The sequence below is a fragment of the Pollicipes pollicipes genome, unplaced genomic scaffold (genome assembly GCF_011947565.3).
Source record: "Pollicipes pollicipes isolate AB1234 unplaced genomic scaffold, Ppol_2.1 Scaffold_3087;HRSCAF=3621_pilon_pilon_pilon, whole genome shotgun sequence".
Lineage (NCBI taxonomy): Eukaryota > Metazoa > Arthropoda > Thecostraca > Pollicipedomorpha > Pollicipedidae > Pollicipes > Pollicipes pollicipes.
The window spans coordinates 33222472-33250014 of record NW_023596225.1 but is presented as its reverse complement, the minus strand read 5'-3'; positions in this window follow the sequence as shown (position 1 = coordinate 33250014).

Genomic DNA, 27543 nt, shown 5'->3' with positions numbered 1-27543 from the left:
AACTTCTGGTGGCTGTTCTTCGGCTGAATGTTGTCCGGCCATTTTTCGTGTACGCTTCAAACGTACAATCGTGCCATCTGTCTGGTCTCGGAGCCTTTCGACCACGAGGAAGGATAGTAGAGATCAACAAAGGAACTTTTGGAACACTTACGGCAACCAAATAGCGCGCACATTCCATTGACGTCATTGTGGGACAAGAGCGACGTGTTTAATGGGTGAGCAACACTTCAGCCGGTCCAGGATAGGCCGGATAAAAGATTACAAAACTTGAGCGGAGCACCACGGACGGGACGCCTCCACTTCAGTTCCAATATTTAACTACTGTAAAAAGTACTGTGAAAAATTACTATAAAAACCAACTCACCTTCTGTAACTACTTTACTACTTTGTTACTTAACTACTTTTACTACTATAAAAAAACTTTGACACTACTGTAAAATATCACCCCGCATTCGTGGGCACTCCGTGTCGCTTATTAATCTTCGAAGGCACCAGCCAGTTAGAGACTAAACTGAAAGTACTTGAGCAAGGATAGTTGAGCCATATAAGCACCACAGTTGAAACACGAATGATATTGGTACTCAATAAGAGTTGCTCGAGCGCATGAAACATGATGCAAACTTAAGACGCGCCCGGGTGGCCGGCTGGATACCTTTCGCCCCAGTGGAGAGGGGAGGGGGGTCGATTTGGCCCATCTGAGATCTCGGGAACTAAGAAAGCTAGACAAACCAAATTTACAGGGTGTTTTGATTTGCACGTGAACTCACTAGGTCAAATTTTGAAGTTCCTTGGTCATGACCTTCGGATCAAATAAGTTCAAACAACGTCAATGTCCAGGTTGGTCTCCAAAGTGCACCCAAAACCTAGATAACTGTTCCTAAGCAAAAAGGCATATGCTCATTTAAGGTAAGTGACCTTCTTTGACCTTTTGAAGGTTAAGGTAACCAGACTGCTTTGAGTTTTGCCCCTGAATAAGCGACAAAGAATACGCTAGGCAGCACGTTCCTAAAAACAACGTATTGACCTGGGTGATTTTAGGTCAATGACCTAAAAGCCGCACAAAATTTGGCCCGGCTACACTGCGCCGTTCGGAAACCATTCTGGAAAAACCTCGGGGGAGGGTCAATTTGATCCCCCCCCCAAGCGCCTGATAATTGTCGAACCATCCGACAAATGCAAAGGTTTTTTCTTTTAAACAAAGCAGACCATTCGGAAAAGTTCACGAAAATCACTCATGAGTACCAGAATCACTAATGAGTACGAGAATAGCCTGCTATGGCAGCTGAACATCTAAACTTTGAAACGTACGTTATCTTCAAAGAAGCCCTGAGCCCGAAGCTTCCAAAAGAAACTGTGGCTGCTTTTTCCTGCATTCATATCGCACGGCAGAGAGAGAGAGAGAGAGAGAGAGAGAGAGAGAGAGAGAGAGAGAGAGAGAGAGAGAGAGAGAGAGAGAGAGAGAGAGAGAGAGAGAGAGAGAGAGAGAGAGAGAGAGAGAGAGAGAGAGAGTCTTCCCAGAAATCAGTCTCTCTCTCTCTCTCACTTTCTCTCCCTCTCTCTCTCTTTCTCGTCAAAATCCTGGTTTCTGAACAAGAGGTTCGACCTCTAATCCCGGCTGACGTTTTTCACACCAAGTCGTGTCTAAAGAGAACAAAGGGCATGCTTCCGCCTGAGATCACCCAGGAAGTACGTCTTCACCATAAATGTAATAAATCTGTTTGTCAAAAATCCATTCAAAAGGTAAAGATTCGGTAATAAACAATTGCTGGAAACCTGGATAAGATATGCCTGGTTGCCATCAACGCGGTTCACTGTGCAAAAGTACTAACTCACGTACATATGACTGGCATGCTAACCTAGCACACTAGATGGTTGTTGAATATAGTTACCGATAACCTAGTGCGCGTCAGGAAATCCCGGCGCAAGCAAACGAAAGGCGTGGCGATCAGCAACCCGTGTGCATCATTTCAGGATCTAAGCGTGGATTTATCCAACATCAAACGGATGCAAGAATTAGAGTTTCATATACATGAATGCTCCAGTACTGCTGCTAGTCGGGACCAAACATCGGTGGTAGAAGCTAAGCCATAGTATTTAGAGAGGCAGTGGAAGGATAATGACAACGTATGTAAAGCTAAGACTATTTAGCGCCCTAATTTAAGACGCCCGCTAACAGCTGGTTCAGTCGTCAGACACGGACCGTTGGTCCTACGCACACGGTCATCGACACGGACAGGTGACATCGACAGGTCATCGACAGGTCATCGACAGGTCATCGACAGGACAGGTGACATCGACAGGTCATCGACAGGTCATCGACACGCACACGGTGATGGACAGGCACTCCTCGAAATGCGCTGAGCCGTCACGACACCAAGTAAAACAAAAATACCTAGCGATTGTTATATGTTTCAGTCCCGTTACCAGTTAGAGAGAAGTGACAAACATTGCAACATCGATAGTGACAATCTGCGGGTAAACGTAGCATTCATTTTCGTTAGTAATTGAATGTCACAGCACTTTTAGTACCCGGCCATAGACGGAGGAGCTACTTATCTGTCTCAAAGATACCAATGTTGCCGTTATCTCATCAAGGATGGTTTCGGAGAACGCTCGTCTCTCATGATATTTCCTACAATATATCTTATATCTTACTACAATGCGGTATATATGTTATCCTTGCTCTAGTAAAAGTACATCTGTACTCTGATAAAGTATGCATGTATATATACATAAAATCGAAATAAAATTATATTTACATGAGATCAACTCCCTCCAGCCCTAAACAAACAAATTCTTGCACAACCCTTGAACTATGATGTGGTGGGTGATGAGCACCATTGATGTGATGTAGCAATATGCACTGTGCATTTAACATACACATAAAATACAGTGCAATATGCACCGTGCACTGTATTTTATGAGTGTATTTCGTATGTATCAAAGTAAAAATAGGATTCTGTCTCACTAAAATTCTCCATGATTCATTTGTGTTCTCCGTACCAGAAGATGCCTTCCAATAGTAGTGCACAATCTTTATCATTTCAACCTCAAAACTTTTTCTTGCGCCATTCAGACTTCTCCAACGATGAGATGGGGTCTCAAAACGTAAGAATGTAAACAGCGATGAAAATATGAATGATTTTGAGCGAATCATCTTTAATCTTAACGATTATTCGCATCAAAAAGCTAGTCAATGCTGAGTCAGCAGTCATTTTTAATCAAACCTGTGTATATTTCTATACATTCCATACAATACCCAAAACAGGATGCAAAGTAAAGGAAAGTCATTGAAATAACATCACAGCAACCTTCTGGTAGTATTGAAGAGAGAATGACTAAATCGATATCACTGAAACCGGGGCACGCATTGAACCCGTATTCATCCACGATGAACCATGAAAGGAGCGTTTAAATGGAAACCAAATAGTCACGACGGCTGTACCTATAACACATTGGTGTAGCGGTACCCACAAACAAGTCCGGCAAAGGTCTGATCCCTGGGAAAGGCGCCCGACTTTTCGTGGCCGGGGGCAGGGGAGCAGACACTTCTGAGGGATATCGTGCGAGGCATGAAATAAATAGGCGTGAGGGGCATGAAGGCATGAGGGCAGGAGATGAGGTGTGGAGGACATGAGACATGCGGCGTAACTTTAGCATCGGGTGAGGTATAAGATATAGGGTATATATGAAATTTCCATAGGGATTCTAATTTCCTTTGTCCTTTCGCACAAAGGCCTCTTTTAAATGTCAACGCGAGGCCGTAAGTTTGCTTCGCTTCATTCTAGGTTAAAATAGCACGTTGCGCTTGGCAAAATAAAAATCAGAAATGGAGGAGGTAGTGCAAGGCACCTTAAGTCCAAATGGGGCGCCTTTTCTGACGAAACAGAAACAGTGTTGAATCCCGTTCAGCGAGGAAGGTAAAAACTGGTATTTTGTTACCAAAAATTACGAACGCCAATTCCTGACCGATTGTAGTTGAACTGACCGGTGCGTTGGTGCCAGAGCGTCCGGCCGCTTCGCTACAGCACGGCGCCAGGATAACCCCACCCTGACGCCGGGACATTTGTAGAATTGAACGCGACGTCTAATGGATGGAAATCCGCCGAAATTAAACTTTGACTCGCAGCTTAAAATGGAAAGGACCACCAAAAGACCTCTGTTTTCTCAAAGTTCTCATCAGTAACAAAAATCTTCAGGTTCGATGGCTTTGCTCTTTACACCTCCCCTTCTTTCATCTATCCATCTCTCTTCATCCTTAACCATGACATCCATATTTCATACTTTATAGCAGACATGTTCGTAGATTTCCAGGCGAGTTCCAGAAACTGGGACCCGGCCCCTAGCGATAAAAGATCTCACACCACTCAGAAACCACCTGAAAACTTTTTCACATATGACTGCTTTTCAGCAGACGTTTCGCAGCGCCTGAAGACGCTTCTCTACATCTCAACTTAAGGTTTTTCAATAACAGATGTGGGCACCAGGAGAATTGGCAGTCCTGACAGCTGGATGATGAGAAGTGGCGTGCTCCGCATCCTAAGTATGTCCATCTTATCCATCCTTTTTAAACCTAAGATCGTCATTTAGCGGTTCGCAGTTGACTAAGCCTTCGATCTTTATTCCCAAGTTTTTGGGCCGCTCTGAAATTAGGACTGTGAACGACCGCTTAAATTGTAAGATTAAGACACCTTTGTTTGGAAACCGCGTCTCGAGCTGCTGTCTGCCGTAAGTGTTTGAAGGGTCTCGCTCCTCTACCCAAGCCTCCCCTCTACTCAGGCCTGAATATTCCCGAGACACTTCAGTTGCCTGGCTTGGGCAACATCTTAACATCGGATGTGGACTCATTCTGCCTGGCTTAGCAGTTGGCGGTACCTTCTCTTTAGGCTTGGGGCTGAAGCCGCTTCTTTAATAAGCTTGAAATGCTCTCCTACCTGAAGTTGAGAGCAGTCTCCCCCCCCCTTCCCGGGATGGACATCGTGATGGATTTAGAGGCGCAATCAAATTTTAATTTTTCATCCTTACAGACTTGGTGGTAGCCACTTACCAAATCTTTTGGCACAGATGCCTTATAATCACACCCATCCATAAAGGGCCTAAGGTTCTCCCCACAGTTCAGACTTGAGAGCGCCTCTCAACCGGGACTTGGGGGGGGGGGAGGAGTTCCCTTAACCTGAACTGGGGACACCCAGCCTGGCGGGCTTTTAAGTTTGCCGGAATTTGAACTCGGCTGCCGCCCTCGCAAATTCGATGGCACGTTTTTGCCAGCACTTTAAAGGGCGATCATTTATACGGAAACAGAAGTTTATCAAGAGCTTTGGGGTCGTTTCTCTGCCTTTGCTTGACAGCGCTCCTTCACCTGGATTGGAAACTACCCCTCTACATTGATGCAGGTGTCCGTCTTCCTGGCATTTTTATTTTGATGGGAGCCAGAGCCCGGGCATGGCGTGCCACGGCCACGAGCTTGAGTGCACTTGTGCAGTAGCTCCTTCTATGTGCTCCTTCGCGGGCTAGGAGTTCGGGCCCCCAATCTTGGCCCAAAAGGGCTAAGCTCCACCGATCAACGCTAGAGCTTGTAGTTGGCCGGCAACAATGCTGATCTCCCAGTACCAAAACGGACGCGGCCAGCTTGCCAGGAGCTCCAATAAACCGGGCTGGATGAGAAGCGTCGATAGACGCAATCCGCCGGACCGCCAGGAGCGGCTCAGGATAGCCGCTTCGCCAGGTCTCCCTGGTCTTCGCGAGGGCCTCACGCCGCTCGCGGCGGGCGCCATCCGCCGGACCGCCAGGAGATGCTCAGGATAGCCGCTTCGCCAGGTCTCCCTCGTCTTTGCGAGGGCTTCGCCGCTCACGGCGGGCGCCATCCGCCGGACCGCCAGGAGATGCTCAGGATAGCCGCTTCGCCAGGTCTCCCTGGTCTTCGCGAGGGCCTCACGCCGCTCACGGCGGGCGCCATCCACCGGACCGCCAGGAGATGCTCAGGATAGCCGCTTCGCCAGGTCTCCCTGGTCTTCGCGAGGGCCTCACGCCGCTCGCGGCGGGCGCCATCCGCCGGACCGCCAGGAGCGGCTAAGGATGACCGCTTCGCCAGGTCTCCCTCGTCTTCGCGAGGACCTCACGCCGCCCGCGGCGGGCGCGCGGAGTGAACGGGCTGACCGCGGAACGCGGCGCGTCCGTCTGGGGTGGGTGTAGCCTCAGCACACGGATGGTGGCTGAACGCGTGACACGGTCGTGCCATGCGTTCAGCGCCTTCCACCGGGCAAATGCTTAAGGCACCAGCGGCCCATGAGACTCTAGCCTCCAGCCCGCAACGCACGACCAGCCTCTCCCGATTCCAAAAAGTACCCGTTGGCAGGGGCACGGGAAATAAGGGGCCAACATGCTGAGCTCTTCAAACAGCTTTCTTAACATTTCACATTGGCCCAGATACGCAGACCGAAAAAAAATCACCAACGGCCATCGACCCCCCCCCCCCCCCCCCCGGCACCTGTCAAGTTTTCCGTTCCCCTGGTCGTTGTATGTACAAGGAGGGACGTGGTCCGCAAAGAACACATTCGACAGCCCCTTCTCTTTCGAACGGCAAGCTGTATTCGCGTTGTTGTTCTGACCGGGACTATGGCTGTAGAGGCGTGCAGGCGAGAACTGGAAGACGTCGGCTGCGGCCGCGCAATGGGCACGTCCGCTCGCCTCCGCACAGCGGCGGCGCTGGCTGGAGCCGACCGAGCTGACGCCTGGACGCTGGGCGAGATGACCTGGACGTGACCGGCGGCTCGCGACACTCTGGGGACACGCTACGGGAGCCCACTAGCTGGCACGAGCCGAGGGCGTCCTCCCACCAGCCGCAGCTCTCGCCAGCGGTGGTTCGTGCCGACGGAGCACCTCCTCCACGTGCCGGCGGGGCACCTCCTCCTCCGCGAGCCAGCAGAACCATGTCGCGGCTGACCCTGGGACCTGCAGCTGGCTGCCGCTGGTGATACACCGGTGCGCAGAGTCCGGAGCAGGAGCCAGATGAAGGGCGCGTGCACGCGTCCAGTCAAGATGGCCACGTCGGCGACAGCCAGCGGCACGTGTCCACCGCTGGCGCCGCACGTGCAGACCCCGCAGACCGGGTCAGCGGACCGCTGGCACTGACGCTGACTCCCGCTTCAGGTCGTCATGGTCAGAGCCAGGAGATGACCAGCACCGGACCAACGCCAGCGCTTCGGGGTCAGCACCATCTCCTCCTCACCGCCAGCCCGTCACACATGCTCGTTTCGCCGGTCACACACTCTCCGTCCACCAGTGACGAATCCTCCGTCCACCACTCAAACGCCCTTGATCCACCACTCACACGCCCTACTTCCACCACGCAAGCGCCCTTCCTCCACCACTCACACGCCCTTCCTCCACCACGCAAGCGCCCTTGATCCACCACTCACTACGCCCTTCCTCCACCACGCAAACGCCCTTCCTCCACCACGCACACGCCCTTCCTCCACCACTCACACGCCCTTCCTCCACCACTCACACGCCGTCGGCCAGCGCTCGGCGGCCAGGCGACGGCTGCTGTTTACCAGCGGGCGCACGCAGGCGCGCTGCGTGCCGCCTGCAGCTCGACACCCTCCCACACGCACCGAATACGAGCCGACAGCTCCCGCGCGCAGCAGCACGCGCGGCTCCCTCGGCGCGGCGCGCGGCCGAGCGGCGCGCGTTAGCGCCTGCTCTCCTGTGACGAGGCGAGCTCAGGGGCGCGCGAGGGCCGGTGGAAGGCGCGTGCAGGCGGTTTTTCGGCGCGCTGTGATTGATTTCGGGCAGCGCGCGTCTTTGTTTAAAGCTGACGGCTGAATGCACGGCGATAGCCTGACGCGTGATTAATTTGCGAACGAAATGAAGGTAAAAAGCGTTGATGAATGGTAATGACGTGCGCCGCTACGCAGCGTCTTAATGGTGGCTCGTCGCGCATAGGCATAGGTGCTTGGCGAGCGCGCCACTGGCGCCCGCTGCGAGGCCACGATGAACTTACGGCATGGGCTGGGAGGATGGTCGAAGGAACTCTCAATGTTGCGACTAATGCACTTAAATTTCGTTATGTGCGGCCGGTGAGCTAACATTGGTTTTTGTTTTAGTTGGAATATCTTAAAGCTCCAAGTTACCCGCGCCAGTGCATTCACAGCCGTAGAAGCATACTTACGATAAAACATGCCTTAGAAGAGGCCTATGCAATGGAATAGGAAATTTCCTGTGTCACTCACGGTGTGGTAGTGCGTAAATGAACAGGGAATTTCACCTGGATACATCCCCTTTACCGAAAATAGCATGCTTAAACGTTTAAATTAAATTCACTGGAACGCCCATTGTTGCATTTGGCGCTGGGGCTGCCTCGCAATTTTCAAGGAAAACGGCTTTAGAGTCAGCTGGTCAGCCACATCACCCGGCCCGTTTTCTGTAGCGTTTATCAGTCCCGTTCTGATGCCCCAGCAAGCAGCGCGTCTCCGTGGATTCACTAACAAAACGAGTGCATGGTGTGTATGTACGTACGCCGCTCACCGTGACGGATACAGCGGACTGCTCAGAGCAGAGAGCTGGTGCAAAGTCTCACTGAATTTTCTATTAGATAAGTGTGGAGTCATGAAGAAGAGAGAATGTCTTGGAAAGGGGGGGAGTGTCAAGACTGATTTAAAAGAGGTTCTTTCCATGCGTCGCCAGAACGCTGCTGTAAAGGGAATGCTTTACATTTCAAGATATTGCAGCATCAGATATGACGAAACAAGCTCACTTATAACCATTGGTGTGCTTTTTAAGCGGAAAGGCTGCCCTAGGCATCACAATTCTCTGCTAAGTAAATATGTTCCTCAATGCGTCATGATTCGATTGCGTCATCGTACCTTGCACAGCCTTGATTGAGAGCCAATTGACTTCCGTTATATTTGGAACTCGTGATCACGAACGCCATATATGAACGCCCCGACATTAAAATTTCTCTAGGCCTTGATCGCCGCATGGCTTATGGAATGGCAGGATTTGAATGACGTTTACGTAATGACGTTAACGTCATGAATGGCAAGGTGACTTTAAAAACTTGCTGAAAACTTGAAGGTGCTCCCCGAAGTACTCTCCCCATTTTCGCGGGTGTATAGCTCAGAAAGTAGAGGGACTTAGGTGTTAAGAAGGGCGGGGTTGTGAACAACACCGACAGGTGTTCAAGTTATCTATTTTAGTTTAAAACCCCATATGAATGTGGAACACCCGCTTTCAGCATTCTCTGAAAGTGGGAGTACCACTGTATCCACCGTTGCACCATATTGCTCCATAGGATTCCCGTTCATGGAGTAAAAATTTACCTGTGTGTGAAAAAGCTTTAAGTGCTTTGAACAGTTACCAGGCTTTAGCGTAAATTTCTTGTCGTTTCTGGAAAACGAGCAGACATTTTCGCTGAAAAGATAACTAACCAGTCCTGACAAATCTGGAACAACTGGAATTTTGTGAAATTTGCGCTTTATTATCGATTAGAACGCTCTAGTCCAGAACATTGCAATCATTACCATGGAGAAAGGGTCCCGGTGGCTGGTAAAAGTGAATTAAATGGGTGACACAGAAGAACTTTGGTCTTTGGGACGTTCTTTCATCTCCAATCTCAATTAAGTATTTCCTAAAACGCTCCTTCATTGTAGAGTCCTTTTTCAAGCAGGAAAAAGGACTCTAGGAAACTAAAAAAAAAGAAAAGGGCCTGAAGACTCCTGCCGGAGTCTTCAGACGGGAAAAGCTAGCCAGACGACATTTCGGATAAAAAATGCTTGCTTTAGTTAAAAATCTTAATACTGGCACACAATTAGTGATAAATCGTTTTTAGTAGTCGCCACGGGTAATATAAGCCTATGGTTCTCTTATAAGCATAACAGTGATGCATTCCATGTCTATAAACTTATATGTGTTCGGTTGCGCTCTCAATGGTTCGTGTGTCGGACGCCACCGAGGAGCCAGGTGTGGTGATCCAGTTTACATCAATGCGGGATGCTGTGTACGATTTACATGTACTGACTCGTTTTGTGATATCTGACTCATTTTTTAGGTTCATGTTCTATGATGTTCACAATCTATTTCTCCCCCCCGCCTCTCTCTCTCTCTCTCTCTTCTCTCTCTCTCTCTCTCTCTCTCTCTCTCTCTCTCTCTCTCTCTCTCTCTCTCTCTCTCTCTCTCTCTCTCTCTCTCTCTCTCTCTCTCTCTCTCTCTCTCTCTCTCTCTCTCTCTCTCTCTCTCTCTCTCTCTCTCTCTCTCTTTCTTTCTCCCTTTTGCCACGTTCGCGCCACCCGAAATGAAAACAGGCTTGTTTTGTGTTGCAAACACGATTAGGTGAGATCTGGGGGAAAACGAAAGGACGCATTCCCAGGGACCTAGCTGGTTTACAAAGCCCTGCAGGTCATAACTTACCCCATTAAAATGATAAGGCCATCTGCGCATTATTAGCACCACGGTGCCTTTTTGCGTCTGACATCCGCGTCCATGCGTGAGAACGAAACATCTCCATTCTCTGAAGCACCAGTCGTTCGTTCACGAATCGTTAATGCATCGGACGAGCAAATTTTAGAGAGCGAAAATATGCACGAAAGAAAGCTTTGGTTATTCCTTATTTCAAAAGATGGCTTGTAGACTTGTATCTAATTCATAGCCCTGCATTTTGACAGGTTAGTCTACCTGGGCTGCAGGGAATTTATTTAAAAATAGAGTTAAGCCTCGCCATTTGCAACGAACATTGTCATTCCTTTCGTCATTCGCGGCCATCAGCGATTGCAACTGTCATTCCTGGATTCCTTACTGACACAGCTGGATTCAGATTCGAGCGAAGTTGATGCTAATTCAACTTATTCGAGCAACAAGAATCACATCAAATTTTATTCTGAACCGCATCAAATCTTGGGATTTAAAAATCAAGCCTTAATGCATGGAAAATTTGGTTGTTTCTGACGCGGCCCAAACTCCGAATCAAGTCAAGCGCAAGCACAGTTGTCATCCTGACTGTTCACACGTCAAAGCATTGAACATGCCTGTCACTCGTGTTCCGCCGACGCGACGCAGGGGCGGCGCAGACGGGGTTCACTCGCGGCGCGATCGCGGCATTGTTAGTGCGCCGCGGCGTTTTTCTGCTAGACGCGCAGGAGGCGGGGTGAGGGGGGGGGGGCGACGGCCTCCCCCTGCAGCCGACGTATTTACTACTCCCCACCGGAGCCCGGGGACGGCCGGACCTCTGCCGGTATGTGACCTTGATACGCGCCGAGGGTGAACGCCCTGGGAGCCCGCGGCGCGCGCGCGCGGGCCGGGCGGCGGCGTGGGGCAGGCAGGCGGGCGGCCGCCGCGCCGCCGCGCTAGCCCGGCCGTACCCGACGGAATGCCGCGCCAGCCCGGCCGCGGCATTCCGTCGGGTACGGCCGGTGCCCCAGGCCGCGCCATGTTGCTAGGAGAAGCGGCGCCGAATCGGGAGCCTGCTCGGCGGCGAACGCGCCGCGCGGCGACGGTTGGTCGCCTCTGGAGACGCACCTTGTCGACCCGCAAACCCGCCCATTCCTAAACCGATGGTGGCCCGCGGCCTCTTGGCGGGGTTATGGGTCACACTTGGCGGGCTTTTGCGGTTCTCAAATCGAAGCAAGCAAAATAATGTACTTCTGCGATTCCTTAATTCTGAGGGTGCCGCCAAACAAAACTATCATGACGTAAGCATTTCTATTTTCCTACAGCAAGAGCACTACTGGCAGAGAACTCATAACCGTTATGACACACCAGAAAACCAGGTTACACAAATTGAACAGCTTGAGAGGGAATGTTTCGCATTTGAAGATGTTGAAGCAGGCGTCCGATGTGACGAAACAGGCTCACTTCTACTATTGGTATGCTTTTCCAGTGTAAAAGGCTGCCCTAGACAGCACGATTCTCTGTTAAGTAAAGATGCTCCCTAATGAGTCACGTTTGAGCTTATGTACACTGCAATGCGTTGAAGAAACTTCACATAACTTGAAACATTTAATGCTTTTATACTACGTTAGTGCAAACCTACCAGTTGATGCACGCAATTTTGAAGAAATGGCCCGTGGTCTATTGAGAAGAGGTAGAAGGTAAACCTGTTGTACATTGTGGTGAAAGGCGAATTTAATTTTCACTCTCTTCCTTCTCATTTGTAGTTGAAAACCGCCATCACAGAGTTAAATATCTACTCTGATGCGTTATAAATTGGATCGTACAGGTAACTGGATAGCCGCTCGTTGAGCAACATCACTGATGAAAGCAAAACAGTGATGTATCAGATGACACTTACGTGCCATTTTATGCACACCAAGACTTAAGTCTAAAATCAAGGTGAAATGATACAACGCATATTTCAACATCTTAGTAATTACGGGTTAATTGGCAGGTCAGCATTATCGCACAAGGGTTTTTGCGGCTGGGTCACTAGCTGCGAACCTGGGCTGCGGGCCGATATTTCGCAGAAAGCTGCGTCTCTAGTCGCTACCTGTGACGGCTGACGGCACCGGTGTTTGCAGAGAGGGTGACCCCGCCGGGGTCAAAGGTCGCTGGCCCGGAACGCGTTGCTATCTTATCGCGGTGTGAGTATTGGCGGTAACTCACGGCTGCCGGTGGTCAAAGAGCACCGACACGGTGAACCGTATATACGGCGGTCGGTCACATTCCATTAACGCGCGTGGCGAGGCATTCGAGACTTCGCTGGGCCCTTGGCGTATGTCGCGCGAGTTCGCACCGGAGATATACACGTGCTTGCTTTGGAGGGCGGCAGGTGCAGTGGCGTGGACGACAGGGACGTCGTTCCTGAACGAGACAGGCGACAGGGTGACATGTGGAGCACTCAGCTGGGATTCAGGGCAAATGCCAGCACTACGGAGGACAAATGTCGCGTTCTTCTGACGGCAGGTGACGAGCATTGGTTGCCTGGATTACTCCCGAGTCGGGGCGCTGCCAGTGGTGTTACCGTTTGATAGCACGGGCGAGCAAAACAGAAGGAACTGCCAAGAGACGCCGGGCCGCGCCTGGGCCATCACTCTTCAGCAACAACACGCCGGAGTGCGAATGGGCTTTCTGTCCCAGCGCAAAGATATGGATGCCGTTTTCCTGCAGACACGTCAGCGCATTTTTATCTCTGAGTCGCCATCGGGCTGCAGTTGCCTCTCCCACAACATCCAGCCGACGGGCGGCGGCTCCATGACACCGATTTATACCGGCTTGAGCAGATGCACGTGACTGAAGCGCACACGGATATCGTTGTTTTGTGGTTCGTGTTCCTTGACTTTCTCATCTGTCGAGCGTGGATGATGGTTTCATTTTGGATTTTGAATTACATTGAAAACTAGCGATGCATAATGCCAACAGCAGTGATGATAGATGACGGACAGCCGCGGAACCCTAAATGTTTACTTACCAACGTTTACGATACTTCACAGAGCGGAAACCCAAACCACAAAAATGTCACGTTTTGAGATATGGAAGGTGTCGAGGTTTCCTGGAGATTAGCTATGGCGTAGTGTAGCAAACAGTAGGTGAAGAAGACCAAAATTGACACCTGACATCCGATCTGTGGAACATGACAATATTTTGAATGGGAAACAGTACAACAGACAAGAACAAAGCTGAGAACAGACTCCACCTCAGATGTTTTAGTGGGGCCCGAGCGCTTGGAACATAGCATGTGCTGTGCTGCATATAGTGGACTTAGTTGCACAATTATGCGTGACGTCCTATGTCATGACCGCACTTTTTTTAGTTTTCAATGGAAGTAATTTGGGACTGGAGGCATCCACGATATCACGTCGTTTTCGAGTCGAAATGTGTTTTTGAGCATTGAAGCCCATGCAGACGGCTATAAAAGACCAATCCATACCTGCAGGCCGGTGGCATACGGTAGTTCTCAGGCTCTAACACAAATATTAGTTATGAATTATCTCCACCATTAGGCCGGCGCAGCAGCCAAACAGACGTTTGAACGCTTACAAATGCTGAGATTGTACAATTTCGAACAACCTGGCTCGGACGCTGCCGGGTGTCTTACTTCCCGCAGGGAGGTAGGGGAGGGAGGAATGCCTGCGTTTATGCTTAATTTTCCCACGCCTACACACCTGCCATCGAGGGAGATGCGACCACGCCGCGACCGGAAGTGAACGGAATTCAAAAACGTCACCGCCGGCGCCGCCGCCGGAAGTCGTTCCGATCGCGTCCCACGGTCCGCCGGTACTGGCCACATCCGGCGTCGGCGGCCACCAATTAGTGGGAATGCTTCGCAGCTGCGTGGGGTTTGAACTGAGACAGACAGTTTGTCCATAAAAGGCATCTACACAGCCTAAACGGCTCACACAAAGATGTTCACGACAATGATCTTATTAAGGGGATCCCACCTTTTTGAACTTTTTACTTGTTGTTACATCAGACGCACACGATTTGATCAGTAATGCCAGTTTTCTCGAAATTCTTCTGAATAGCTCAAAAGTGTAATTTGAAATAGCCGACTGTGCGGGAGAAGTGTCATTTGACTCCCTGCCCACCACTATGAGAGAAGCACATTTCATTTCCCTTGCTTTTAGGAACGCGTGTGTTCTGAGGTGCTTGCAACACATAGTGGTGGGTATGGAGTCAATTGAGACTTCTCTCGCAGGGTCCGCTGCTTCGAATCGAAGTTCTGAGCTATTCAGGGTTTCGAGAAAACTGGTTTATTGAGCAATCTGCACGCGTCTGATGCACCAATAAGTGAAAAGTAGAGACGGTAGGATGCTTCCTTTAAGCCTTGCACATTCCCTTTACTCCCTCTTAGTGCCGCATGCTATTTCCTCTGACTAGCATAGCCTCTTAGGAAAATCTCATAGGAACTTACTCGTGCCCAGGGCGTTGGCTAGTTTGACGCGCGGTTTGTGTGCCGTCTCTGTACAGCATGGATACGTGCTCGTAAGCCATATCGCGCATGCCAGCGCTCGAGACATCGTTGTAAGGATCCAACAATTGCCTTCAAGTACGAGTGCCCCGAGTCATGACACGTTCCATGCATTTACTGGTGCTCACAGCCGCAGTAAAGGGATGTGTAGAACTATTCGCAGGCCAGTACGTATTCTGATTAGCGCCATGTCAATTGGTACATACCATCCACGCCCTAGTGTGGGCTGCTCAGTTAAGGAGAACGCGAATGAGTGTCCGCATTAAGGTATGTTTGCTTGCATTGCTAAATATTCTCACGAATTAGATGCCCGTTAGGTGAAGTGAGGAGGCCTGGGGGTCACGTCAGAACTTCAACCACCGGTGAAACTTTTGTTTCTGGACGATGTTTCGACATGCCATTATATCCAGCACCACCCAAAGATATAATCCAAAGAGTTGTATGTGTTCGCCCGGATGAACTGGGCCTGGATGACTCTCTTAGCCCCACTTCAAAACTTCAGGTTCAACTCTCACATGCTGAGTCATTCCTAAGGATTTTTTATTCCGGGTGTTACATATCTTACCATGGCCCGCTTGTTCCCTCACATTGCCATTGCCATGGCACGCCAAAGAAGACGGCTCGGTTTTTAAGTGTTAACGCGATTGGACTAGATGCGCAGCACAAATGACGCGATAATCTGCAAGGGAGCTTCCCTGATAGCTGCTGATCACTAAACCCTGTAAGTAATACATTTTCACATACAGGAGCTGTTTGAGGACTAAGACACGACACTCCAAAAGCGGCAAGTCTTTACACCTTGCCCTGCCTGTTTTAAAGAATGCTTGGTCGTGCTAAGGGGAATTGTCCCATCGTTTGCGATATGTTGGTGCACTTTCCATAAATATTTCCGAAGTGAAGCATCAGACCAAACTACGGTGTCTAACCATGGCATCTTAAAAGGACAGAGCATGTATAACTATTCTTAGCGAGGCGACTATAGAACCGGTCGTAGTTTACGCAGGGCGTAGAGTTGCCATGCAATTTTGAAGTAACTCATGGAATTTCTATAGTCAGCCTTGGTCTTCTTGATGTAAATGATAGACATAACATAAATTATAGATAAACGACAAACATAACTGAAAACGCACTGTCACCTTAGCTGTGTGAGGACCTAACGAGCCCCGCTCGTGACATGTGCGAAATGCTTAACCGTTTCTTATTTTGAGGACAGCAGGTGTAGTGCCGCCGCACCTGCCGTACTGTGCTCTTCAAGCATGCGCATTGCCCCGTATGAAAAGGTGCAAATAAACGAGGTGAACGGGGGCCATGCTTCCGTGCTCTTTGTGGGAGAAAAATTTTCTTGCGGGGCATGCGGCAGGGCCCACAAAGGGGTGACCCAGAGGGCCTGCCCCACCCTTAGAGAATGCGGGATCGCTGGACAGTGGGGAGGAGCACCAAACAGGAGTGCCTGAAGGGCCCGCGAGCTCAATTCGCTCCTCTCAAGACACCAAGTGTACCATCGCAAGATCAGGCAGCCCCAAAAAGGCAAGAAACATGGAAAAATTTGCACATCTGCTGTCCAGGATGAGGACTCCTGCCGGGCTCCAGCAGGAGGCCCTGACGCGGTGGGACAGGAGGATCTGCTGTCCGGGATGAGGACTCCTGCCGGGCTCCGGCAGGGGGCCCTGACGTGGTGGGACAGGAGGATCTGCTGTCCAGGCCGAGGGCTCCTGTCGGGCTCCAGCAGGAGGCCCTGACGTGGTGGGACAGGAGGATCTGCTGTCCAGGATGAGGACTTCTGCCGGGCTCCGGTAGGGGTCTCTGACGCGGTGGGACAGGAGGATCTGCTGTCCAGGATGAGGGCTCCTGTCGGCGCTCACTCGAAGCTGGAAACAGTCCTCACGCAAATTTTTCACGCAGCCCTGGACGCGTGCGATTAGAGTATGGTCCACATTTGAAAATATTGATGCAAGCATCAGATATATGCTCGCTATAGATATATGATGATATCCCTATAGATGGTGCATGCATCAGATATATAATTATGCTCACTTATAACTACTGGTATATCTTTAGGTTGAAAAGGCTGCTCTAAACAACACAACTTCTCTTTTAGAAAATATGCTGCTCAATACGTCATTGTTTGATTGCGTCCTCTTACCTTACACATCAATGATTGTGAGCCAGTTAACGGCCGTTACATCTAGAAATCGTGCTCACGTACACCACATATGAACGACTCGACCAATTTGATTATCGTCACATGGCCAATGGAATGACATAATTTTCATGATGTTATTATGACGTCATCGATGTCTCAGTGACCATGAAATAGCGTCCCGCAGAAGTCTGCACATCTTCACGGGCGTGTAGCCCAAAAACTAAGAGGGTTTATGTCTCGAGAAGGGTGGGACTGTGAACTGCTCCGAATGACCTCTGTTAGCAGCGATGATGGGTAGGGCCAACAACGAAATCAAGAGGATCCAGATATTTAGAGGAGGCCCATGACCCAGGAGAGAGCAGTCGGAACTGAGAGGAGGCGCTGTCGGTGATCGAAAGTCATTTGCTATAAGAATAAGTCGTGAGTTGGAATTATTGGGTACTGGCATTGTGTCATAGGACCACACGCGGATGATTGTGTTTTCACATTAATCTCCAAAAATGACGTTGGTTTACCTCGTGCCTTTGATAGGTGATCGACTAACTTCGCCACGGTGGGTACTCCTATCAGGGTCTAGTTTCTCACTCAATTTGAGGGAAGGGCTTCAGCCCCCTATCACTTAGGCCTGCCCCCACCATTGGAAAGTATGTGAGGGAAATCCGGGTGGAAACCTGCTTGTTGGCATATTTTGAAGGCAAGCTGGGCCATTTTCACTGCTCTGTCCCCCAACTGATTTTGCGAAACTATGCCCCTGAATCCTAGGAAATCCGCGTACCTGCGCATTTAGGCTTTGCATTATGAATCAGTGACGGGTACACTCCAACCCATAGGCCGAGATGCCCCATCCGGAGGAAGCCCCGTCACGGAGACTTCCATGCGAACGCTGACCTGCTCTTCTCTCCAAAAATTCGTACCCCACCCCTGTTTGAATGAGGCCTGACCATTCAGCCGCTTGGAAGACTATTTACCCTAACGCCGCACATCCGATGTTGAACGAAAGTGAGAACATGGATCTCAAACTCGAAACATGACTTTGCGATGTACCCTCGGCGGATGAGCGTCGGAACGGGGAAGGCAAGGGATGCAGGTCTACCTTTCCAGACCCACCCAGCTTCGAGAAAACCAAATATTGCGCCGCCGTAAGCGTGCAGTGAAACAGAAAAAAACACTCCTGACCCCACACAGCTGTGGCGGCCTCCTGCGCCGGCGCCTCAGCCCTACCTCCTCCCCCCCCCCTTCTCCCAAACTGTTCATGGTGGTGCGCGCGGCGGTGGGACGACTGCGGCGCGGGCTCCATCGTTCCCACCGTCGAGTCCGCCGGCGGTCGACGGACTAGGCGGGTCAACGCCCCGTCGCTGGAGGGTCGACGGCCGCGGCGGAGGCGCGCGCCGGCACGCAGCCCCCCAGCCCCTCCCCCCGCGCTCGACCACGTGTGAGCGAGCGGGCGACCGCGCGCCGCGCTGGAAGCAAGCGACGCCTCGTGCGCGCGAACGACCGCCCTGGCGCAGCAGAGCCATCTAGTTTTGGATGGCACAAGAAACATGTTCAAAGATGGCCGCCCCGGCCTCCCGAGAATTGATCAGTTTCCCAGAAGCGGAAGAGGGCACACTCGGCACCTCTCAACCTGGCGTTGTGTTGTTATCAAAGGCACTTTGCGATCGCTATGTTTGTGGAGGTAGATAGCAACGACGGCTGTTGGATACGCTATCGTAGTTTTGAACGAAAACCGTTGCGTATTTGCTGACCGGAAACCGTCATCACTTAAATCCGGGCATGTGCTGACATCTAGTGTCACATCTGTAGGCTATGATCGGTACTGATTTCCCGCTGGGCCTTAAGGGTTCGCAACTGTGCAGTATACTGCCATCTAGGAACAGAATATAAAAGCTGTAGGTGACGTTATCGCCTTACAGCCCAGAGCCGTGCTCCCGTCAGGTCTAAAGTTGCCGGTCAAACGTCACGAATGTGGTGGAATGGGATAATAAGAGCGTCTGGGGAGAACCTGGAAGGACCCTTCCGACAAAACCATATTCGATAAGAGGGAGCATGGGGCCCTGGGAGGGGGGGGGGAGAGAGAAGGGCTGCGGGATATTTTTTCTATAGGGGATCCCTGATACTGAAGTCATGCAGAAAATAGTCCTAAACTTTTCAGGATTCCAAGGACAGTCAGCAATTGGGTTCTTTTAAAAAGGAAAGGGGCGTAAATTTTTACAGATTTTCCTTCTTTCTTGTGGTTGTGTGACGATACCTAGGGACCCTTCTAGTGATCCACAGAGTCCACCACAAGGGGCGTTCTGAGGTAACCTGGAGTGGCCCCTACACACAATGTCTTGGTAATGAAGGGTCCCAGGCCCTCCTCCCTGGCGTCTGAGGGGTCATGTTTATGGAAAGGGTCTCTCGGGCAGACAATGTGACCAAACGCTGGAAATGGGAGCTCAAATAAAGCACAAAGTTGCAAAGTGGCACAAAGTCCCTTTTGCCACAGAGACTCCAGTATAGCTTCTAGGCAGCCTTTCTCAAGACAGGCTTCCGTCTGATTACGACTGATCAGGATCCACGTAAGTGTACCCAATAATTAGTCACTCGTGCTCATCGCGAACCTGGACCGGCCGCTGCCAGCTGACCACCAGCATCCCTGTCCGCAGTACACCTAGGGTATGTCCAAGCCTGTAACGATACGCAGGGGCGCAGCCAGAGATTTGGCAAGAGGGAGGCACATGGTTGATAAATGGTCCTCTGATGGCGAAAGCCCCCTCCCCCCAAAAAATATATATATTGCTGGATTGGCCCACTGCATTTCGAGGGGGACTATTGTGTTCGGTGAGGTTCTATTTTTAATTTCCTTAGTTGGAACAAAAGCCGGAAAAGCTATCAGAAGCTAATACAATGCTGATTGTATTTTTGAAGGCAGTTAACTGAAGGAAGCAAGTGCCAAGTGACCATTTGAAATGACAACCAGCGCTCTCAATTTTGCAATGGTTGAGAATTAACTCTCCATCCTCTTTGAAAGCCGATAGAACCCAGAGGCTTCGCCAAAATGTTTTCTGGGCTCTACAGATATATCGAGGACACCATGAACGATGACTGCATCAAAATGGGGCCAACAGTTTGTGTCAGCATGGCTAAACCGTGCTCATCTGGGAATTCCAGTCCTGGAACACAATCGATCAGTGAAGAAATAATGTAACACAATTTTCAACATGCGCACTCGCAAATCCTCCGACGCCAGGCGTTGCAGTCTCCGCAGGCCGCGCGTCGTCAGCTTTGCTGTCAATACTAGGTGGCCGCCAACCGGCGGACAAAAATGATGACGCATGTGAAAGAAGTACCTCTTAAACGCTTTAGAACATCAGTTCGGTCACCAAGCAAATAGCGACGGCGGATATTTTCCCTGTGCGATTTGAAGTCATGTCATGCATTTACTACGAAACGTTCCATAAGCATGGGTTAATGTTTTATTCAAGTCAATGAGTTACAAGTCATGCGATAAAGACGGAGATGCGGCGATAATGGAAACATGTCGAGAGCTTCAGAAGATCTACAGTAGTTGAACGAAGCTCTCTGAAGATTGATAATAAGAACGGTTTGGCATTTACAGCCAAACTAGTCTTGACAACTGGAGGTGGAGCTGAGAGAGCATTGAGGTGAACTAGGCCCCAAGATCTAATCTTTAAACGGTGCGAACAGCTCTCAAAAGACTTTCGGAATCATTATTTCGCGGTGGTCGTTCTCGCTCACCAGGCGCTAGGGCCTGGTGTTATGTGCAGCGGCCAGCGCCGTTCGGCTTTATAGAAGCTGCGGACCCGGCCATAGCTGTTCTTGCCCCTAAGATTGCTAGCGCGCAGGCACAAAACTTGTAATGCACTACGCTTCAAAAGTTGATTTTGTAAGGGACGGATGTTCCCAGGAAGATGTGAGCTGGCCTTGTTCATTTCTCACCTCATTTCAATCTACCCTATTGAACACTAATTTAATAAAATGAAATATATACAACATATAATAAAAAAGACCCTTTAAGTTTTACAGGCAGGGGGCCCCCTGTGTAGAACACGAGGGGCACATTATTGCCTCTGCTCAGGGGCCGAAGAGCCATTCCGTCCAAGCGTGGGGTGCCTACTGGCTGACATTCTGGGGACACGGGGGAGGGGAGGGATAATCTGTCTAACCAGGAGGTCATCGGAGGAATAGTCATACATTGATCCCCTCTCTGACGCGGGGAGCCCTCTGACCCGGGCATTTTGCCCCAGATCGATGCAGGAACCCTCATTAACGCAACAAGATCTCCTATCACCGCAGGTGGTCCAAAAATTGGCGCAGAAACTCAAGTTCAGCTTTGTGAGCGTTTAACTGAAATGGAATAGGGGGCCCCTATTGGGCACTGAAGACCCTGAATGACACAGATCCCTTTCATTGCCTCATTGTGCACTCTCATCATAAGTTCTCATACCTCCTTTTATTTTCAGGTCCCCGACCTACGCAAGAGACCCTTTGGCATTCTGTGTCCAGTCCGTGTCTATTTTCAGCAAAAGTTATCCTGGCCGACTCTAGACCTCTCGCCGATAAAGCACCCGCCGCCTCCCTCTCCCTCAGGCACTGTAGGTGCCTGAGTGACACCGGCCCCTTATTTTTACAACGGCCGGACCAATGCAGATCTTTGGCCCCGACCTCGTTCCTGCTCAGAAAATGGCCTCCCAGCGCACAGACCGACAAGGAGCCAACTGTTCGGTATTGGTAGTCTCTGGTCGAAACAGCGGCTCCTCAAGCCCCCCCCCCCCCCCCCCTCTCCTCAGTAACAGGTGCTTGACCCAGTCTCAAGCGGCGCGCGGGGAAAGGAGAGGGACAGTTACCAGAAAGAAGCGTGCCAGGAATGAGATAAATCACACTCGGGGGCCCTGTTTACTTCAGCTACATACACAGGGCAGGGACATTGGGGCGAGCGTGCTTCGCAAGGGAAACGAAGCGATGCTTGGCTGGATGTTCCATTCTAATAACCAAGCTGAATATCATAGGCGTCTCTGTCAGTTGAAGTAAATGGAGCCGGGAGGCGAAAGCGGAATAACCAAAATGAAGTACTCCTTCATCGGTCACAGGGCTTTCCATTAAATAAATTCATGCACAAGCGTATAGGAAAATCGACTGAGGACCAGTGATGTGCTGTCCTGACACAAAGACGAGGCGTCGTAAAAGTGTGACGCATGTGATATGCTTACAACACAAGCGAAAGCTACTGGTGCAGCATAACAACCGCAGCGGTGATGAGGTTTGCCGATCCGGTTCACCGAGAGCGCCAGGAACAAAAATAATCCACAGCGAATTTAGCGGTTCGTCAGGAAACCACAAGCTGCACGGTGTTCTGGAAGTGGGGGATGTCCTATGCGGATCTTGCAGGACTACGGTGCTGACTAGTGTCAGCTGCAGTCATCAATAAACCGCAAACTGCCCAATCTTCTGGAAAAGGGGGATGTCCTATGCACATTTTGCAGGACTGCGGTGCCAATGAGTACCATCTGCATTCGTTCAGATACCACAAGCTGTACGGTCTGCTAAAAGTGAGTAAAATCCCTCGGCATGCGTTGCAGGAAACTTGATACTGCGGAGTTCCATTGGTTTGGACGGCCACCAATGATGCTGCCAGATGACAGCCAGCCGTTGACCAGCTCGACACATGCAGCGCAATCTGGGCTAAAGTTGGGCTAAAGTAGAGAAGCACCAGCGACGCGTGCCAACCACTGTGCACTTTGTTCAACAGCTGAACACAGAGATAGCAAACCTGACCAAGCATCACTCGATTCTAACACGTAAAACGTTTACTCAGCAGGCTTGGAAGCATCTTTGAAGGAGGAAAAGCTGAATTTGTGGGGGTATTGCTTGGAAAATAAGTTGCTTTGGGGTCAAAACCCCCTGCAAGACTCCATTGGTATGCAAAGCTAACACCAGTGCATCTGTTCGTCGCGTGCAAGAAGATGAAAGACGCTGATGAAGTGGCGGTCCAGAGCGTTTCAGTGGTAATCAATTGCACGCGGCACAAGACCCAAACGGCATACACATTCCAAGTTGGCGACAACGCCAATCTTCGGACAGGATGACATCTTACTATGAGACATTCAGTACCTACTTCACTTGCGGATCAGGTACCCAACGGACAAATGAGTATAGCTTTCTGAACAGGTGCCTTCGCTGAAGCGAATTTCACTTTGACTGTACCTGGTACTTCTTCGCTACATTCCACGGCCGTTCTATAGCCTTTTGCGGTGGGTTAGGTGGAACAGCGTGGAGGCTCAACGCGCGAGTCAATCTTCGAGGGCCGACGGACAGCCTGATCATCACATCAGGAGCCTCATCACAACCAGGAGATCACAGCCTCAGGAGCCTGCCTGACTGATTCTCTGCCTCTGTGAATGCTTCGTAGGTTTTTCTCAGCAGTGGTGAAATAGTATCCCGGGGCGCATCTCGCGTTCGGTATAGTAGGGCGGCCGAAGCATTTACCGAAACATTTAAGCCGACTGCGATAATTCTACGTTTGGTTCCGACCTTGCCACATAGCAGGTAGCAGGACTGTGAACCAAAATGACCGAGTGTGAAACAACGGCTGACTCCCCGCCTTCCCTCGGCGCCACCTCAGACCGCGTCAGAAATCCGACGCTTTGGGGGGGTGGGGTGGGGTGGGGGGGGGGGGGGGGGCGTTTGGGGAGCAGCGTCTGACCGCAGCTCACCGGTGGAACGGTTGGGTGCTCGTTGGACGAGTCTACAGGGGAATAACCATTGCGCTTTTCGTTGAAGATGAGGAGAAATGTGTGCGCAATTGAAAGCATGCACTCAACATCTCAAGTCTTATCACTGGATTTAAATGTGTTTTTAACGCATCGGTGCATGAAATGTAGTCAGTCAGCACCTTTTCTTGAATAATTGGTCTGTGTTTAACAGCTGCCTAGGTGCCATCGTTTTAGAAGTACCTTTTTCAGAATGAAAAGTTTACAAAATTTGTAACTTCCAATGGTAGCTACAATAGGTGTAACTGCTTTTTGTGTTAAGGATAGATGATACCCTATGGGCAAAGTTTTTCTTAAGTACCACCGTGTCTAGTGTTATTGGTTGAGTTGGCAAAGAAATAAATTGTTTGTTGTTGAAAATTTGGAGTTCCTATTATTTCAAAAGAGTTGACAGCGATGGAGGACCAAGTCCCAAGGTGTGGGGTCCAGCCCCAACATTGAGGGCCATGGTCACCGTTTAGAGATACAAAGCTCCAGAGCGCGAGGACCGGCCCTAACAATGCAGGCCATGACCTCTGGTAAGAGGTCGCGACCTCTGCCAAGAGGTCGTGACCCGCACAACGTTCTACAGTACGGGGACCAGCCCTAACATTGAGTGTCAAGACCTCCGTTAGGAGATACAAAATTCCAGCGCTGCAGAACAATTGTCGAGATGCGTGGGACAGGCGCCGAGCAACCGAAGTGAAGAGACACGGTGCACGGTTTACGCTGTGAGGTGCTACCTGTTGAGACGTTCGCGCGTGTGCGTTCGGTGCGCCACTTTCAGGGACGTTGCAAGAGTCGTATCAGGTGCATTTAGCGTGATGTGTGAGATTTTTGTTTGTAACTCATCATTCACTCGATATTCATTCGCGACATCATTCGCTCGATGTTTCCGGGCCTACCTGTGTTTGTGATGAACTATCCCCACGCCATAAAAGTTGTGGGGGGGGGGAGGGAGGGGGGGGGCGTCCCCGCGTCGTCCACGGTGTCGCTGCCCCTGGTGATGACAATGTGTATAAAGACGATGAAGAACGTGTTAAGATCTCAATATACGTTTGTGTATTGCCAGATCCCTTTTTGCAAGATGCACCGGGATAACACAGCAGTTCTGTACCACAGGGTCGCACAGACCACCTGTTGCGCGGCCGCAGGGCACGAAAGGCCTACAACCGCGACCGGCCCAGTGCCCGGAATTCTCAGGGAGGGGGCCGAGGAGCTAGCTGTCCCGTCAGAAATACTATTGCAGATTTTCTTATCTCGGTAGCCTTCCCGCGATGCCAAAGTAAGCAACTATCATACCGGTACACAACAAGGGGTCCAAAAAGATTTCCTTTTAAGTACGTCCTTAAAAGCATTTATTAAAAACTTCAGGACGAAAGTCTGTTACAGGCTTGTGTGCCCGCCCTACCCTCATCCCAGGGGCGATTCTTTAAAAAACATACTTGCATCACAAGCCCTCACACCCACTTGAACACTGCTGGATATCCATCACAACAAAAACGCAAACAGGTGCAACCCGCACCGATCATTCTTCAGCATTTACCAGCGTCAATCACCTGCTGTCACACAAGCTCCCCATTTTTCCTAAATCGCCGGCTGCAGTTACATCTGGCTGGACTCTGCGCCTGCGCAATCGTTCACAACGATTGGTGCTACACGGGACACAGTCCAACTGGATTCCAGTGCAGTCTGGTGTCCCGGACGGCAGCGTCCTGGTAGTGCTGCTTTTGCCTGCTTTCTGGCCGATGTTTCCGACCATATTAAGGGTGAGTGCCTCATGCAAGTTGATGTGAAAATGAGTCGACAACACAGCGGATTATTTCACACTTCAGAGGCCTTGGATCGGCTCCGTGAATGACCCAAAACCAGGGGCTCGAAATCGAAGCCAGCTAAGAGCAAAGCCATTTTATGCACGCTCCGTACGTTACATGTTCACTTTGCATGTACGCTAGACAGTCACCGCTTGGATAGCTGCCAGTAAATTCGCGACTTCAGCGCAGTCCTGGACACCAGGCACTTCCGTTTATCACGTAGACGCTCAAGTCCAAAAGAACAAACTGGATTAAGGATTCTGAATTTGTTTTTCCATGCAAAGCGTGCAACTGCCATCGCAACCACATTAAGCGTAAGTCAACCACGAGGTTTCGCCGCATGCGTCCAACGCTCACTTGAAATCTTTGGTTAGGAATACTATGCTCTGCTTAGCTTGTGCCGTCAGCGTCGCCCGTTCCTTCGTGACAGACCGGCACCGCCGGCGGGGAGTCGGACACACACAGAGAAGCGATGTGAAGTACAACATGACGCGATCGGTTTCTTGTCAGGCAGTGGTTTTCGTGTCCTGCGCGCTGTTATCCCGCGCCGTAAAGGCTACCATGAACGATACGGAGAAGCGAGAGCGGGAGCATGGTCGCTCCCCCGGCGACAGGAACGACTCACATTGACCCTAGAGCGGCGGATGGCGCTACACTTTCGTGCAGTTGTCGCCCTGGCCACCCCGTTTGTACCGTGTTTCACATCGGTTCTCGACCAGCGCGGCAGCAGCGAGCGCGCGCACTCCAAGACTGCGCTCCATGCAGTCTCCACAGGTCGCGCGACGGCGGCCCCACATCTTACACTCGGCGGCGGCCAGTGCGTGGGGGACATTGATGATGCATACGAAAGGGATACATCTGAATCCTTTAGGACATAGATTCGGACCTTCAGGAGGCATTCCCCGGGACATTTCACTGGTGCGGTTTTTATATTGATCATAGGAACGCGATGGCAGTTGCAGCGCCGCGAACTTGAAGCTGGAATCTGGTGGTGGAGGTGGAGGAGTGTAAAGATGAAATATTTTCTCGATCTTATCTTTGAATGGTGTGAACTGATCTTGAAAGGATTTCGGACGCATCATTTTGTGACGGCCGTTTTCACTTAAACGCCGCTACCGCCTGGTGTTATCTGCAGAGGCCGACGTCGTTCAGTTTTAAGGAAGCTGCAGCCCCGGTCAAAGTTACAGAAACGGCACCCTATCAACCGCTGTTCTTACTCGTAGATTTGCTGGCGCACAAGCGCGAACATAATTGCTCTGCAAGTCGATTCTGCAGTTCTCACTTCGAACGCGCGTTCCGAAGATCCTGCCATCTGACTTCTCTGCGCTGACAAGTCCGTAGCACGGGCGTCAGTCCGGAGGGTAGCGCCATCTATAACCATTACAGCCGCGACCGCAGCGCTCCCTACCAAGGTAGGTACCAACCCACGGGGGAGGGGTGGCGTCCCTATCAGCCCTCTATCACACGGAGACCTACCGACGTGGTCCAGCGACGCGGATCCGTCGGAGGCGACCCGAGCGTCTCACACAGCCACTATTAAGGTCTGCTTACCACGAGTCCTCGGCAGTGCCGACACGCTGCGGGAGATGGCCGGTGGCCCGATGGGGATCAAGCTTCGCGCTGCCGCAGCTCCGACTCTCACTGCGGCCCGGCCTATCCCGTGCGCCTGGAGGACGGATATCAAATCCCAGCTTGGTGACATTCCGGCACGTGGCCCCACAGCACCGGTGGGTTACCCGGCCGAGCGGTGCCTTCCGTTTGGTGCCCGTCACAAAGCGTCCAGCCGGAGTTCGTCTGCTCGGACACCGGATTCGGCTCAACCGCTGTATGAAGCGGCCCGCCTACCCGGCCAGACTACACGACGCCGTGCCCAGCATCGCAGCCGTCATTCGCTGGCCGATGACGCCGGATTCAGCACTGGGACTCTTTCAGGCCTAC